This window comes from Pituophis catenifer, unplaced genomic scaffold (genome assembly GCF_029215685.1).
Source record: "Pituophis catenifer annectens isolate HBS135680 unplaced genomic scaffold, rPitCat1.0.hap2 SCAF_3, whole genome shotgun sequence".
Classification (NCBI taxonomy): Eukaryota; Metazoa; Chordata; class Lepidosauria; order Squamata; family Colubridae; genus Pituophis; species Pituophis catenifer.
The window spans coordinates 208,354,218-208,370,682 of record NW_027256883.1 but is presented as its reverse complement, the minus strand read 5'-3'; the positions used below and the strand labels follow the sequence as shown (position 1 = coordinate 208,370,682).

The following is a 16,465-nucleotide window of genomic DNA, read 5'->3' as shown; positions in this document are numbered from 1 at the left end:
AGGGGGTGAGGTGGCCATTCAGACTCTGTGACGGACAAAACTAACTACTATCGAGTCACATTGCATCTTTGGAAACAACATTATCGGCCTTGGATTTATTTTACGGACTGGACAATTCTTGACTGTGGGTATTTTGTTTATTGAGTAAAAGTTCTTGGCAAGCAGCTACTGGGTTGCTGCCAAGCGTCTTATCGGAAGAATTGATTGTCTGCCAGTTTATTTAACCACCGGCTGTCTGTTTGTGTGTGTGTGTGTGAGACGGGGACAGAACACAGAATAGAGCTGGAAGGGACCTTGGAGGTCTTCTTGTCCAGCCCCCTGCTCAGGCAGGAAATCCTATACTATTTCAGACAAGTGACTGTCTAGTCTCTTCCTAAAAACCTCCAGTGATGGAGCACTCACAACTTCTGGAGGCAAGCAGTTCCACTGGTTAATTGTCCTCGCTGTTAGGAAGTTTATCCTTTATTCCAGGTTGCTTCTCTCCTTGATTAGTTTCCATCCATCGTTTCTTTTCTTGCCTTCTGGTGTTTTGGAAAATAGGTTGACCTCCTCCTCTTTTGTGGCAGCCCCCAGGACTTGGTTGGTTCTCTCCTTGATTAGTTTCCATGCATTGCTTATTCTCCTCTCTGGAGAGGATCTTGGAAGGGACCTTGGAGGTCTTCTAGTCCAACCCCCTGCTCAGGCAGGAAACCCTGTACCATTTCAGACAAATAGTTGTCCAACCTCTTCTTAAAAACTTCCAGTGTTGGAGCATTCACAACTTCTGGAGGCAAGTTGTTCCACTGTCAGGAAATTTCTCCTTAGTTCTAGGTTGCTTCTCTCCTTGATTAGTTTGAACAAGCAGGAAGGAGCTGGTGGTCAGAGTGAAGTGGGTCACCAGCTTAGAGTCGTTACGTTCCCACAAATGGTCTAAATCCAACTCCTCTTGAATTGAATGTTGATTCTTATCTGATGTAAATTTGGTTCTAGGCTGTTTCTCTCCTGGATTAGTTTCCATCCATTGTTTTTTGTTTTGCCTTCTGGTGTTTTGGAAAATAAATTGACACCCCCTCCTCTTTGTGGCAGCCCCTCAAATACTGGACTACTGCTATGACGTCACCCCTAGCCCTTCTTTTCTCTAGACTGGCCATATCCAAATTTGACAATCTGCAAATTCGATGAGAGAGAGGACCAAGTGCGGGTTTCAAGAAGTCTTTGTGAGTGAAGAGTCTGCTGGCTATCATGCTTTTAAGATTCAGTCTGGAAAGAGAAGCAGGGAAGGGGAGGGGCGCGTATGGAAGAGGGGATTAAATTATTCTTCCAGAAACTGAATCCAATTTAGTGCTTTAATGCCTCTCCAAAAGAAAAGGCTATCAGTCATTGCAAGCTTCCCTTCCATGGTATGGAGAGTAAATTAATTTCTTGAACGCCATCCAGTGTCGCTGTCTGTTGTTGTGTGGATTCCTGTTGCCGCTTTAAACCCTTTTCCTGCCCTGGGCAGGTCTTTTAAGCTTAACATTTCAAAGTTCTTATTACTTAAATATATGTGTATGTGTATGTGTATGTGTATCCCGGGTCTTATATTAATTTTTGCTCCAAAAGACGCATTAGGGCTTATTTTCTGGCTAGGTCTTATTTTGGGGGAAATACGGTACTAAATGCACCCATCTGGCTGACAATCTTAACTGGGGCTTATTTTGGGGCATAGGGCTTATATTGCAAGCATCCTGAAAAATCATGCTAGGACTTATTTTCCAGTTAGGTCTTATTTTCGGGGAAACAGGGTGTATGTGTATCCCGGGTCTTATATTAATTTTTGCTCCAAAAGACGCAGTAGGGCTTATTTTCTGGTTAGGTCTTATTTTTGGGGAAATACGGTACTAAATGCATCTGTCTGGCTGACAATCTTAACTGGGGCTTATTTTGAGGGTAGGGCTTATATTACGAGCATCCTGAAAAATCATGCTAGGACTTATTTTACAATTAGGTCTTATTTTGGGGGGAAACAGGGTGTATGTGTATGTCTATATGTGTATGTGTGTGTGTACGTGTACCCCGGGTCTTATATTAATTTTTGCTCCAAAAGACGCAGTAGGGCTTATTTTCTGGCTAGGTCTTATTTTGGGGGAAATACGGTACTAAATGCACCCATCTGGCTGACAATCTTAACTGGGGCTTATTTTGGGGCATAGGGCTTATATTGCCAGCATCCTGAAAAATCATGCTAGGACTTATTTTCCAGTTAGGTCTTATTTTCGGGGAAACAGGGTGTATGTGTATGTGTATGTGCATGTGTATGTGTATCCTGGGTCTTATATTAATTTTTGCTCCAAAAGACGCAGTAGGGCTTATTTTCTGGTTAGGTCTTATTTTTGGGGAAATACGGTACTAAATGCATCTGTCTGGCTGACAATCTTAACTGGGGCTTATTTTGAGGGTAGGGCTTATATTACGAGCATCCTGAAAAATCATGCTAGGACTTATTTTACAATTAGGTCTTATTTTGGGGGGAAACAGGGTGTATGTGTATGTCTATATGTGTATGTGTGTGTGTACGTGTACCCCGGTTCTTATATTAATTTTTGCTCCAAAAGACGCAGTAGGGCTTATTTTCTGGTTAGGTCTTATTTTGGGGGAAATACGGTACTAAATGCATCCATCTGGCTGACAATCTTAACTGGGGCTTATTTTGGGGCATAGGGCTTATATTGCGAGCATCCTGAAAAATCATGCTAGGACTTATTTTACAGTTAGGTCTTATTTTTAGGGGAAACAGGGTGTATGTGTATGCGTGTATGTATATGTATATGTATATGTATATGTATATGTATATGTATATGTATATGTATATGTATATGTATATGTATATGTATATGTACATATAGGGAGATTCTTATGTGTCCACATCAACCAACCTCAGGGCACAGTAGAGTCCCTTGAAGGTCCAGGTAGTCCTCTACTTACAACAGTTCATTTAGTGACTGAAGTTAAAATGGCACTGAAAAAAAGTGACTTGTGACCGTTTTTCACATTTATGACCATTGCAGCATCCCCATTGAAAGAAAACACAGGAAGACTTCTTATGTGTCCACATGTACAGTTAGTACTTACAACAGTTCATTCAGTGACTGTGCAAAAATACAATGGAGCTCAAAAAAGTGACTTAGGACCAGTTTTCACACTTAATGATGGTTGCGGCATCCCCGTGGTCACATGATCCAAAGTTAGACGCTTGACAACTGACTCATATTTATGACGGTTGCGGTGTGTCCCGAGGCCAGGTGATCCCCTTTGGTGACCTCAGTGGTGAAATCTAAAATTTGTTACTACCGGTTCTGTGGCTTGGTGGTGGTGGTGGGGGGGTTATTTGACATGGGTGGGCATGGCCAATTTTTTTTTTTTTTACTTTTAAAACCATTTTTTCTACAACCCCTTCGGCGAAGAGGTTGTAAAAAAATGCTTTCAAAAGGCTGTGACGATCCCAGCTGAGTTGCCTGATCCTCAGAGGGTTTTTTAAAAACCCTCTGCTGATCAGGCAACTCAGCTTGGATCGTCAGAGGCATTTAAAAGGAAAAAACTTTTTTTCTTTTAAATGGCTCTGATGATCCCAGCTGAGTTGCCTTGATCGGCAGAGGGTTTTTTAAAAAAAGCCTCTGATGATCGCGTGGCTCAGCTGGGCATGGGGGGAGGGGCAGGGATTTTTGCTACCGGTTCTCCGAACCACCCGCCTCCATTGCTACCGGATCGGGCAATCCGGTCCAAACTGGGAGCATTTCACCCCTGGGTGACCTTCTGATAAGCAAAGTCAATGGGGAAACCAGATTCACTTAACGACCATGTTACTAACTACCGTATTTTTCAGACTATAAGACGCACCGATGTATAAGACGCACCAAGATTTCAAAGAGGTAAGTAAGGAAAAAAAAGTTTTTGCCCTCCCTGGCCCTCAGGAGCACTCTGTAAGCCACCCAAACCCTCTATGTGCCCGTTTTTTGCAAAAACGGACCAGTTTTTTTTACCTATTTTTGCAAAAAAACGAGGCACACAGAGGGTTTGGGAGGCCTGCAGAGTGCTCCTGGGGGCTGGGGGAGGGCAAAAATGCCCCCGTTTTTGCAGAAATTGGAGAAAAAATGGCCCTATTTTTGCAAAAATGGAACGAGCGGGGCGGGATTTGGGGAAGTCAAAACTGGCTGTATTCGGTGTATAAGACGAACCAATATTTTAGGGGGGGAAATGTTGTGTCTTATACTCTGCAAAATACGGTAACTGCAGTGGTTCATTTAACAACTGTGGCAAGGAAGGTCATAAAATGGGGCAAAAGCCATTGCACAACTGTCTTGCTTAGCAACAGAAATCTTGGGCTCAGTTTGGTTGTAGGTCGAGGACTACCTGTCCAACACTTCTTCCTGGATGCAAATGTTTGTGTGTAATTCCAGACCTTTATAGAGTTGTTTGCTGTGAGTAGCTAGAAGTACATTTTCTCTCCCCAGCCCCACCCCCACCCCCGGTATCTCTGTTTGACTTAAAAGTGGTATGTTTTTTTTTTTTTTCAGAATAGACCTCTGATTGTGTTTACATTTTTTCAAAGTTAGATTTAAGGAAAGGACTTAAGAAGAGCTGTTTCGGAGATTGGGAACTGTCCTTGCAATCAGCTTAGAAAAACGAAGTAAATATTCAGTTACCCGTCTATAGAGAGAGAGTTGAGTTGTGACAGTTGCAAATCAATTTCCACAATATTAGCCTTACACGCTGGGAGTTGATCCAGACTGAAAACAAATCTTTTTAATGCTGATGTCCTTGTTGTAGTTGGCTTCTCCCGAAGGATTCTGAGAATCGCAGTTTATTGACAGTATTGGATTACCCCAGGAAAAAATAGCTATTCTCCCTTTCTGGCTCCCTGGAATGCTAGAATTCAGGATTTCCTGGGCGGTGGAAATACTCAATAGAATAAATCTATGGTGTTAACAGTTTTGATGGGATTTCATTCTGTTTCAGGGAGCTTAGAACTGTTGAGTGCTCCTCCTTCTTCTTCTTCTTCTTCTTCTTCTTCTTCTTCTTCTTCTTCTTCTTCTTCTTCTTCTTCTTCTTCTTCTTCTTCTTCTTCTTCTTCTTCTTCTTCTTCTTCTTCCTCCTCCTCCTCCTCCTCCTCCCCCCCTCTTTAAGCACTGATGATATTAACCTATTTAATATAGAAGTATAGTATAGAAGTCCAATAAATCTAATCTAATTTAATTTGAGTCGTGAAATGTCTGTAAGAAAAGCAAGCTGAGAGTACACCAAGGAACCTACAATTCTCCTCCTCCTCCTCCCGTCCTCCTTCCCTCTGTCTCCTCCTCCTCCATATCTCCATCTTCCTTCCTCTTCTCTCTCCTTCTCTCTTTTTCTCTCTCCTTCTCTTCCCCTTTCTTCTTCTATCAAGGGAGATACAAAGTGCTGCTTCTTATTCTTCTGGTGGCCTCAACTATTGTTAATTGATGTTGATGTGGTGTGACTTTGAGGTTGTCTTTTCATCATCTCCTAGGTCTGCCTCATGTGCTTTGACCTTCTTCTCTTTTTGTATATGCCCTATATCAGGGGTGTCAAATTCGATTTCTTTGAGGGCCACATCAGGGCTGTGTTTGATCTCGGGGGGCCAGCTCGATGTCACTTGTGTTGGGGGCACCTGTGGTGGCCCGAATGCTCTGCCAGTAAAAATGGGCTCCCGAGTTTCGTTTTCGGCTGCGATGGCTTCCTGCAACCCTCTGCTAGAGAAAATGGAGTTCCCAAGCTCCGTTTTTACTGGCTGTTGTGGCCCGTACACGGCCTGTGCAGCTAGTAGCTGATTCAGACAGTGAGGAGGCTGGTGTGGTGCTGCGCCAGCAGCCTGTTCAGCTGGCACTCGAGTCGGACAATGAGGAGACTAGAGAAGATGTGGTGCCAAAGGTGGGGATTCAGCCAGGGCCTTCAGAACCTCCAGAAGCTCCTTTAAGTAAAGAGGACGAAGAGGAGGAGCCTCTTCTCAATGCACAGGTGCGCAGAGCTGCCAAAAGGCAGGAGTGGCTCCTCAGGAAGAGGTCTCCTCGAGAGTAAGGCTTGGGGCTAATTGGCCACTCCCTTATAGCCTATTTAAGGAGGAACGCCAACTGAAGCAATTTGCAGGGAACAACTTCGTTCACATACCTTCGTGTCTTGTCTTGCTTATCTTATCAGCTTCCTGCAAATTGTTTCTGGGTATTCTGCCAACCACAGTAAGTTTTCAGTTATTATTCTTTATATTCTTGGCGGCTGTTAATGCAGTTAATTAACAGCTGTTGTTGTAAAAAAATGGTTTATTTAGTAAACTAAGGTTTGTACAGACTTTGTGTGTGCTGCGTTCTTTGGGTCCGTAGCTGGGGCAGAACACTGGCAGAGGCACTGTGGGCCGGTCCTTTGCTGCTTCCAGGGTGGCCCCGCGGGCCAGCTCTAAGCACCCTGCGGGCCAGATCTGGGCCCCGAGCCTTGAGTTTGACACCCCTGCCCTATATAGTTTATCAAAGTTCTGCCACAATGAAATGATCTAAGATTTGGATGGGATGCTGGAAAGAATGTTGAGCATTTTGGCATTCGTTGCTGACTTAAAGTTGCTTCCCAAGAGGTACAGGTAATCCTCGACTTGCAACCATCTGATTAATGACTGTTTGAAGTTACAGTGACAGTGATTGTTGCAGCCCTCCCCATGGCCAACATTCAGAGGCTTGGCAACTGACTCATCTTTATGACGGTTGCAGTGTCCCGGGGTCATGTGATCCCCTTTTGTGACCTTCTGATGAGCAAAGTCAATGGGGAAGACAGATTCACTTAACCATGTCACAAACTTAACAACTGCAGTGATTCACTTAACAACAAAGTTCATAAAGTGGGGCAAAATTAAGCTAACAAGTGTTTCTCTTAGCAACAGACATTTTGGGTTCAATTGTGATTGTATGTCCAGGACTACCTGTGTTCTGAACTAGGCTTCCTGAGACAGTAAAAAAGCACACAATTAGTCCCAAAAACCCTCTTTTTATTTCAACGACTGTGAATTCTGTTCATTCACAGCCTGTTCATTCTCATTCTGTTCATTCACAGATGAGTCCGAAATAGTTTGTAAAGAGTCCGACAGAAGTCTGCCACAGTCCTTCGGGATAAGGCTGATAAGCACCCATCTTTATCTCCCTTGACACGCTGCCAAAGACCTAATTGGCAAACTAGCTTTGCAAGGCCACACGGAGCACAGAGTCAAAACGGAGCTTCAGAATTTAAACAAACCAGCACGAACAAAGTTGCTTCCTGCAAAGGCTCACGTGCCTTTGCTCCACCTTATGGGAGCAAATCATCTCCCTTTTGTTTTAACTGTCCTTGCCTTCTGGCAGCTCTGCGCATGCGTGCACTGGGAACAGGCTCCCCCTGTTCCTCTGCCTCACTGATGTCCGAATCTGGAGGCTCCGGAGTCAGCACATAACTCCCAGATGGCCCTGGCCCAGGGGTGGGTTCTACTTACCTTTACTACCGGTTCACACAACAGGGCTGCACACTCTTCTGCACATGCGAAGAAGCTTCCTGATGACGTCCGGGTCAGTGGGCGGAGCCTCCCGCTGGTTTTACTACTGGCTCTTGCAAACCGGTCCGAATCGGGGCAACCCACCACTGTCCTGGCCCCACCTCTGCCTCCAACACAGAGCCCTCATCTGAGCCTTCCCCAGACTCCAGGACTGGCCCATGTCCCTCCCCAGCCTCCTCACTGTGTGACTCTTGTGCCAGCTCCCCAGGCCGCCTGCGGAGCACAACAACCTGACATACATCTGGACTTATCAAATTCACACTGTCCTTTGTGCTCACTGATGTTGGAGAGGATAGAAAATCACATTTTTTTACAAGTCTTTCTTTTCAAATGAAAGCCTTCCAAAATAAGCTGAATTTATGCAAGGAATTAAGGCCAAGATCCTAATAAAGAACATCTTGGAATCCAGAAGGAGGATCACGGATCATCTTCTTTGCTGGATCTCGTTCTAAATCAGGCAGCTGGTACACCATCTGTGTCAGCGCTGAAGGGATACGTATTCTGGCCTCTAAATAGAATAGAATAAGAGAGTTGGAAGGGACCTTGGAGGTCTTCTAGTCCAGCCCCCTGCTCAGGCAGGAAACCCTACACCATTTCAGACAGATGGCTGTCCAGTCTCTTCTTAAAAACTTTCACTGTTGGAGCATTTACAACTTCTGGAGGCAAGTGGTTCCACTGATTAACTGTTCTCACTATCAGGAAATTTCTCCTTAGTTCCAGGTTGCTTCTTTCCTTGATTAATTTCCACCCATTGCTTCTTGTCATGTTTTCAGGTGCTTTGGAGAATAATTTGGCTCCCTCTTCTTTGTGGCAGCCCCTGAGATATTGTAACACTGCTATCCTGTCACGCTTAGTCCTTCTTTTCATTAAACTAGACCTACCCAATTCTTGCAATCATTCTTTATATGTTTTAGTCTCCAGTCCCCTAATCGTCTTTGTTGCTCTTGTCTGCACTTTTTCTAGAGTCTCAACGTCTTTTTTTACATCGTGGCGACCAAAATGTCGAAGGGCAAAGGCATATCCTCCCTGCTCCTAAGTTCCACGTTTAATTTTTTTTTCCCCCATTGCAAAATAGCTGGGCTGATCTGTCTTTGTCAGCCGAAGGTTAATATATAGTGACAAAAGGCAAGGAAGTGCAGTGAGGGAGAAAGGATGGAGTCGTTGATTTGTTAGCTGGCGGGAACGGGTGTCCTTTTTCCGCACAAAAACAGAAAAGAAGGGGGAGGAGACGGGCAAGAAATGAAATTGGCCTCTCATGGGCTCAGGATGTGGAGAGGAACCCTATCATGGAGTCCTCGGAAAAAACTGCATCCAAGTTTTCATCCTACTTCTTGGTTGTGAGAATCAAGCATCTAAGTCAGTGATGGTTAACCTTTTTGGTGCCGAGTGCCCAAAATGCACACGCCTGTGCCTGAACCCCCAAAATGCAGTGTGAGCCTCCGCACATGCACCCCACCCCTGGGCATGTGCGCAAGCCGCCCACACCCCGTTTTAATAATAATAGTAATAATAATAATAATAATAATAATAATAATAATAATAATAATAATAATAATAATAATTTTATTTATATACCACCCATTCTCCCGAAGGACTCAGGGCGGTGTACAGCCAGAATTAAAATACAAATATACAATATCCTAGTTAAAATTAATTACAATCATTAAATAGTTTTGGCCAAATTTTAAAACCCAAAATTAAAACCCAATTTAAAATCATTCAATTTGACAGCCCCGCCTGTCGGAACAGTAGGCTCTTGAGGGCACAGCGAAAAACCCGGAGGTCAGAGATGTTACGAATATCCGGAAGCCACTTTTGGCTTCCAGGTTGATGCAGGAGGCTTTCCAGGCCTCCTGGGGGGGGTGCGTGAGGTTCCTCGTGCCCCGTTTTGGGCCTGGAAAGCCTCCTGCACCCCCACACATGCACCCCACACACACATGCGTCCCCCCCCACGCATTCTCACGCACATCCCCACATGCACCCTACCCCTGCGCAGTGGAGCTGGGCTGGAGTGACAGCTGGCATGCCCGCAGATAGGGCTCTCATAGGTTCGCCATCATGGATCTAAGCTTAAACCAGCCTCTTCAAATCTATGATTGTAGGTCATTAGTCTTTAAACATCTGCATCAGTGGTGGGTTGCCCCTGGTTTGGATCATTTCACAAGAACTGGTAGTAAAACCGGCGGGAGGCTCCGCCCACTGACCCCGACGTCATCAGGAAGCTTCTGCACATGTGCAGAAGCGCGCGCGCGGCCCTGTTGCAAACCGGTAGTAAAGGTAAGTAGAGCCCACCCCTGAACTGCATGTATCTCCACTGATGGGTGTAGCTTAAAGCATCCAAAGAAACAACAGCTAAGCTTTCCATCTGTAGGAGAAGAGCAGGAAAAGCTGGTGGTCAGAGTTAAGGGGGTCATAAGCTTAGAATCGTTACGTTCCCACAAATGGTCTAAATCCAACCCCTCTTGAATTCTGTTGATTCTTATCTGGTGTCAAGACAAGAGACAAGACAAGTTTTATTGTCACTTTTTTCTGTGAACCCACTAGGACATATTGAAAGAAAATAAATATACATCCATACACATACATGGTCACACGTATACATCAGTGGTGGGTTTCCAATATTCTTACCACTGGTTCACCCCACGCACACCTTCCGCACATGTGCCCAGCTTTCCACGCATGCGCTTTGCTCGCTCGTGTACCTTCTGCCTCGAAAAGGTGCCTAAATAGGACGTCATAGAGACGGGGTGCGTGGGTGGGCCCACTTACGATCTCCGCTACTGGTTCGCCAGAACTGGTACGAACCGGCTGAATACCACCTCTAGTATACAAACAGGTAGTCTTCGATTTATGGCCACAATTGAGCCTAAAATTTATGTTGTTAAGTGAGACGTTTATTAAGTGGGTTCTTTAGGATCTTTCTTGCCCTGGTTTTTAAGTGAATCACTGCAGTTGGTAAATTAGTACCACGGTTAAGTTAAGTGAATCCGGTTTTCCCATTGACTTGGCTGGTCAGAAGGTCGCAAAAAGGGATCACTTTTTGCAGATGCTGCAACGGTCATAAGTATGAACCAGTCCTGCCAAGCCCTTGAATTTTGATCATATGATCATGGGCCTGCTACCAAGGTCGTAAGTGTGAAAAACAGTTATAAATCGTTGTCAGCACTTCAACCTGCATTTACTCTAGTGCTGACATAAGAAGGAGAAGAGAGGGCAGCTGGCAAGAGGACGCTTGACTTCTCACCTACTTATTTTCCCTGGAGATAATGTTTCTGAGGAGATGAGATGGGAGGGGGGACATTCCTGGGAGCTGAAGTGGGAGATATGGGGAGAGTGATTTGGGAAGAGGGCCAATGAGACGCAGAGAATTGGGGAATGGAAAGGGGAAGGTTTTGGGGTCAGGAAGTCAGTGTTGGCTACGCCACGATCGGGGACAGGTTGTCGTGCTTAATAAAATGAAAGATTTCTTCAAAGACTATTTGTTTGGAAATGCAATTTATTTTAATTGAGACGACATTGAAACCTGACAGCCGTTGTAACTTTGATCAGTCACTGAATGAACTGTTGTAAGTCGAGGACTACCTGTATCGCCTGTATGGGTTGTTTCTTGTTTTTTGCCCACCTGGCCCCTTTTCCTTCTCTTCCCCGCCTCTTCGTTTACCTCCCGTTCTGAGCGCCAGGATGGGACTTCTGCAAAGCAATGCTGTCCTCCCTTGGGAATGCTCATTATTCTACTACTGCTAGCTCCAGATTGTGTTTGGTGACCCCATCTGGACGCCGGTACCCCATTGAAAAGAGGTGGAATTATGGATGAGAGAAGCAGCAAAGGAGGATCAGAGCTCTCTCTCTGTGGACTCCAATGGGGGATATAATTTATTCCCTTGCCCTTCTTGATTCTAATTCTCCATGCCTGGCTCCAATTGTCCTAAAAAAAAAAAAAAACAGGATTAGCAATAGCAATAGCTCTTAGGTTTATATACTGTCCCATAGCACTTTACAATATCTCTGGGTAGTTTACAATGTAAGCATTACTTGCGTATCGCCCCCAGCAATGTGGGTCCTCATTTTACCGACCTCGGAAGGACAAAAGGCTGAATCAATCTGGAGCCGGTCAGGATCAAACTCCTGACTGTGGGCAGAGTTTGCCTGCAATGCAGATAGCCCTCGACCTCTGACCCCAATTGAGCCCAAAATTTATCTTGTTAAGTGAGGCATTTATTAGGTGAATTTTGCCCCATTTTTACGACTTTTTTCGTGGACATTATCACTTAGGGGTGTACTCACTTTTGTTGCCAGCAGTTTAGACATTAAGGACTGTATGTGTGTGTTGTGTTATTTTGAGGGGACAGCACATTTACACTGTTATACAAGCTGTATCCTCACTACTTTACATTGCGGCCAAGTGTCATTTCTTTAGTGTTGTCACATGAAAAGATATACTTAAATATTTACAAAATGTGAGGGGGTGTACTCTCTTTCTGTGACATGCTGTATATTAAAGAAAAATATATATAAAAATATATATAAAAAACCACTCTAGTCCAGGGGATCCCCAACCCAGGGGTGAAATGCTCCCGGTTCGGACCGGTTCGGATGGACCGCTAGTGATGGCAGCCGGTGGTTCAGAGAACTGGTAGCGATGGAGGCTCGAGGCTCCGCCCACCCACCTGGTCGTCGTTACTTCCTGGTTTTAACCAGGAAGTAACCTGTTTTTTACCCTCTGTGCATGCGAAGAAGGGCTTACGCATGTGCAGAGAGTCCACGTGCACGCATGCACTTCCAAACCAGTTGGGAAGGTAAATAGATTTCACCCCTGCCCCAATCTCTGGGGTGTGACCCCACTACTTGGTCATGAACTGCTTGGAACTGGGCCGCGGTAGTGATGGATGAATATGCATGCATCCCTACTCGCGCAAGCAGCGGGCAAGTGCATGTGTGCACCAGGGGTGGGTTCTAAAATTTTTTACTACCGGTTCTGTGGGCGTGGCTTATTTTGTGGGCGTGGCTTGATGGTCATGTGACAATTCTTTAGGATTTAGCAGAGGTACTGGTCTACCAGGCTTTTAACTGCTTGCAGAGCTGTACCAGTCTACTCATTTGTTTTTGGAGGCACCGGTCTACCCATTTGTTTTTTGAGCTCACTGGTCTATCACCACACTGCCTTTTAACACTGATCAGCCGTAGGGCGGCCCTTTGAAGTTTTTTTCCTTCTAGCCGATCAGCTGGGACTCGGGAGGCAGTGAATAGATTGGGGGCAGGCCAAATAAAAGGTAAGAATAACGTGGGGGGGGCAGCTCCCAAACAAAGAGAGCTGGTTCGGTGACGTCATATCATCACCGCTACCGGCTCGGACGAACCGGGCCAAACTGGGAGGAACTCACCACTGGCGTGCACGCTCCATTTGCACGAGCGGCATGGTTGCTGCTTGCACAAATTGAGCTGCCCGTGTGTGCACATCCACTTGCTGGCTGCTTGTGCCAAATGATTCCCTTCTCCCCTTCCCCACCAGTCCGCAAAGCCACAAAGGTTGTAAAACTCCACTCTAGGCCTCTTGAACCCTTTCTTTACCTGTAACATTGCCACCTCTCCTTGATCTGCTAACACCTGGCAGCGGCCCGAAGCTCAGGTGATCACTCTGAAGGACCATTCATTTATTCATTCATTCACAGCAACCATTCATTTAGTGACCATTCAAAGGTACAAAAACACTGGAAAAAAAGTGACTTGTGACCATTTTTCACACCTGTGACCATTGCAGCATCGCCGTGGTCACGTGATCTAATTTTGGACTCTTGGCAACTGGCATGTACTTACGACGGCTGCAGTATCTCAGGGACACATGATCCCCTTTTCTGATCTTCTGACAATGGGGAGATCAGAACCATTTTACTCACTTAACAATTGCAGTGATTCCCGTAACAACCATGCCAAGAAAGGTCGTAAAAGGAGGCAAACTTACTCAACACCTATCTCACTTAGCAACAGACGTTTTGGGCTTAATGATGGCCGTACGTCAAGGATCACCTGTATTCAGAATCGGGGCTATCGGCGGGAACTTCTGGAGCTCAGAAATTCCCGTCCGTGTCGCCGCGATGTATTGCTTCGGAGAGTGGGATAGGGCTGTTGTAAATCAGAGGCCAGGCATTTGCTCTGTTCCAAGATGTCTCTCCCGCTCTTGCAGAGAGCTTTATTTTTTATACAGTTTTTACAGGCAGACAAAAAGGCAGGCAAGCAACAGTGTTCTAATTGGACAATCCTCCTCCCTCTTCCCCCACTCAGTAGAAGGCCAGATAACACAGACCAGAGCAAGAATGAGATCATACAGGAAGAAGATACAATGACACCAGAAACGGAAGCAGTGTGCTGCATTCGGCCCGACGTCATTCTTCAATCCCTACATGGGGCGGCATATATAAATGTAATAAATAGTGATCATTGGTAGCAGCATCCTACCATTTGTCTGAAAAAGTACAGGGTATAGGGCTGTGATGGTCAACCTATGGCACGCAGCGCCTTCTCTGTGGGCACATGAGCCGTCACCCCGGCTCAGCTCCGCCATGTATGCACGTGCACCTCCCGCCGGCCAGCTGGTCTTTGGGTCTCTGCTGCACGTTCATCGGGGGGCATGCACGCATATTGCGGAGGGGCAGGGTGCATGTGCAGGGCCGCATGTGCATGCGGGGTTGGATGTGGGGGGGTGCATGCAGGGGGCGCCCATGCACAGAAGGCTGGGGGCATGCGGAAGGCATGTGCGCATATGCGTGGGGCAGGATGCATGCATGGGGACCGCGCATGCATTGCATTTTGGGGGTTCAGGCATACGTTCTTTGGGCACTCGGTCCGGAAAAGGTTAGCCATCACTGGTATAAGGGTCTCCTGCTTGAGCAATAGGTTGGACTAGCAGACCTCTAAAGTCCCTTCCAACTCTGTTATGAACACCTGCAATTTTCTTGATAGCTCAGTGAGAAATGGTTGCTCGGAACGTAGAGCCAAAAGATTTAGAAATATAAAGACTCTCTCGCCCTCCTGGTTAATAATACATTTTCACCTCTTATTAAAACATGCAAAATTATTCTTGCCTTCAAGCCCTTCTCAGATCTGGTCTCCCCAGACTGAATTCATCTGAAGGGACATTACCATGCCTTTCTTTGGATAACGCAAATGGATGCTATTGAGCATGGAAGCCCATCTGCCTCGCGGCCCCTTCCGTCTGTCCCTTGCAAAAGGAGAAAATATTTGCATGGCAATTTCCCAAAGGAGAGGCCTCCGCCTGGCGTAACCCTCATTGTGTACCTGTTAGGCAGGAAAAATAATCAGACGTATTAATCAGGTGTATAATCCTTTCACAGTTTTAAGGTTTTGCATGTTCGGTCTGCAGATGGATTGGCTTGGTGGTCGTTTCTTAGATTCCCTAGAGCATATCTCTGCAACGTGGTTATGCAAAATGGAGCAAGCTGGCCCTTTTTCCATTGTAGAGTGTCCATATTTATTTATTGATTGGTTGATTGATTGATTGATTGATTGATTGATTCAATTTATATGCCGCCCTTCTCCGGAGACTCAGGGCGGCTTACAATGCATTAAGCAATAGCCTTCATACTTTCGTATATACCTGCTTAGTAGGGCTTTCGGCCCCCCTAAGCGGTGTTCTTTTTTTATACAAAGTCAGCTTATTGCCCCCACAAACCGGGTCCTCATTTTACCTACCTTTGAAAGGATGGAAGGCTGAGTCAACCTTGAGCCTGGTGAGATTTGAACTTGCAATAATTGCAGGCAGCTGGTGTTATCTTAACAGTGCTTTAGTCTGCTGCGCCACCAAGGCTCTAATCAAGGCCACTCCATATCAGGGGTAGGTTCTACTTACCTTTACTACCGGTTCGCGACGGGGCCATGCGCATGCGCAGAAGCGTTCTGATGACGCCGGGGTCGATGGGCGGAGCCTCCTGCCGGTTTTACTACTGGTTCTATAGAACCGGTGCGAACCGGGGGCAACCCACCACTGGTCCATATGTTGGAGCCAGTTTGGTCTGGTGGTTAAGGTTAGAAAGCAGGGGACCATGAGCTCAAGTCCTGCCTTAGTCATGAAAGCCAACTAGGTGACTTTGGGCCAATCACCAGGAATTGTCTGTGAAGAGCTGAAGAAGCTTCTTGGATAAGAAGCAAAACGTCTTCAGAGAAAAACAAGAAAGTCGAGTTGCCTCTTGAAAAAGGCACCTTTGGATCAGCAGGAAATAATAAATTCTAATCCTACTTTAGGCATGGAAGCTGGCTAGTTGAATTTGGGCCAATCACTAGGAGACCATGGGTTCTAGTCCCGCTTTAGGCATGAAAGCTGACTCGTTGACTTTGGGCCAATCATCAGGAGACTGTGAGTTCTAGTACTGTCTCAGGCCTGAAAGCCAGCTGGGTGACTTCGGGCCAATCACCAGGAGACTGTGAATTCTAGTCCCACCTTTAGGCATGAAAGCTGGTTGGGTGGCTTTGGGCCAATCACCAGGAGACTGTGAATTCTAGTCCCACCTTAGGCATTAAACCCGGGTGAGGGACTTTGGGCCAATCACCAGGAGACTGTGACTTCTAGTCCCACCTTTAGGCATGAAAGCTGGTTGGGTGACTTTGGGCCAATCACCAGGAGACTGTGAATTCTAGTCCCACCTTTAGGCATGAAAACTGGTTGGGTGGCTTTGGGCCAATATCCAGGAGATTGTGAATTCTAGTCCCACCTTTAGGCATGAAAACTGGTTGGGTGACTTTGGGCCAATCACCAGGAGACTGTGACTTCTAGTCCCACCTTTAGGCACGAAAGCTGGTTGGGTGACTTTGGGCCAATCACCAGGAGACTGTGACTTCTAGTTCCACCTTTAGGCATGAAAACTGGTTGGGTGACTTTGGGCCAATCACCAAGAGACTGTGAATTCTAGTCCCACC

At 46.0% G+C, this 16,465-nt stretch overlaps 1 protein-coding gene across 1 annotated transcript in view; it reads left to right on the top strand.

Annotated features, from left to right (window-relative positions):
* The window catches only part of NKAIN4 (sodium/potassium transporting ATPase interacting 4), a 152,329-nt gene that overhangs the window by 65,967 nt on the left and 69,897 nt on the right, over positions 1 to 16,465 (top strand). The window lies entirely within an intron of this gene.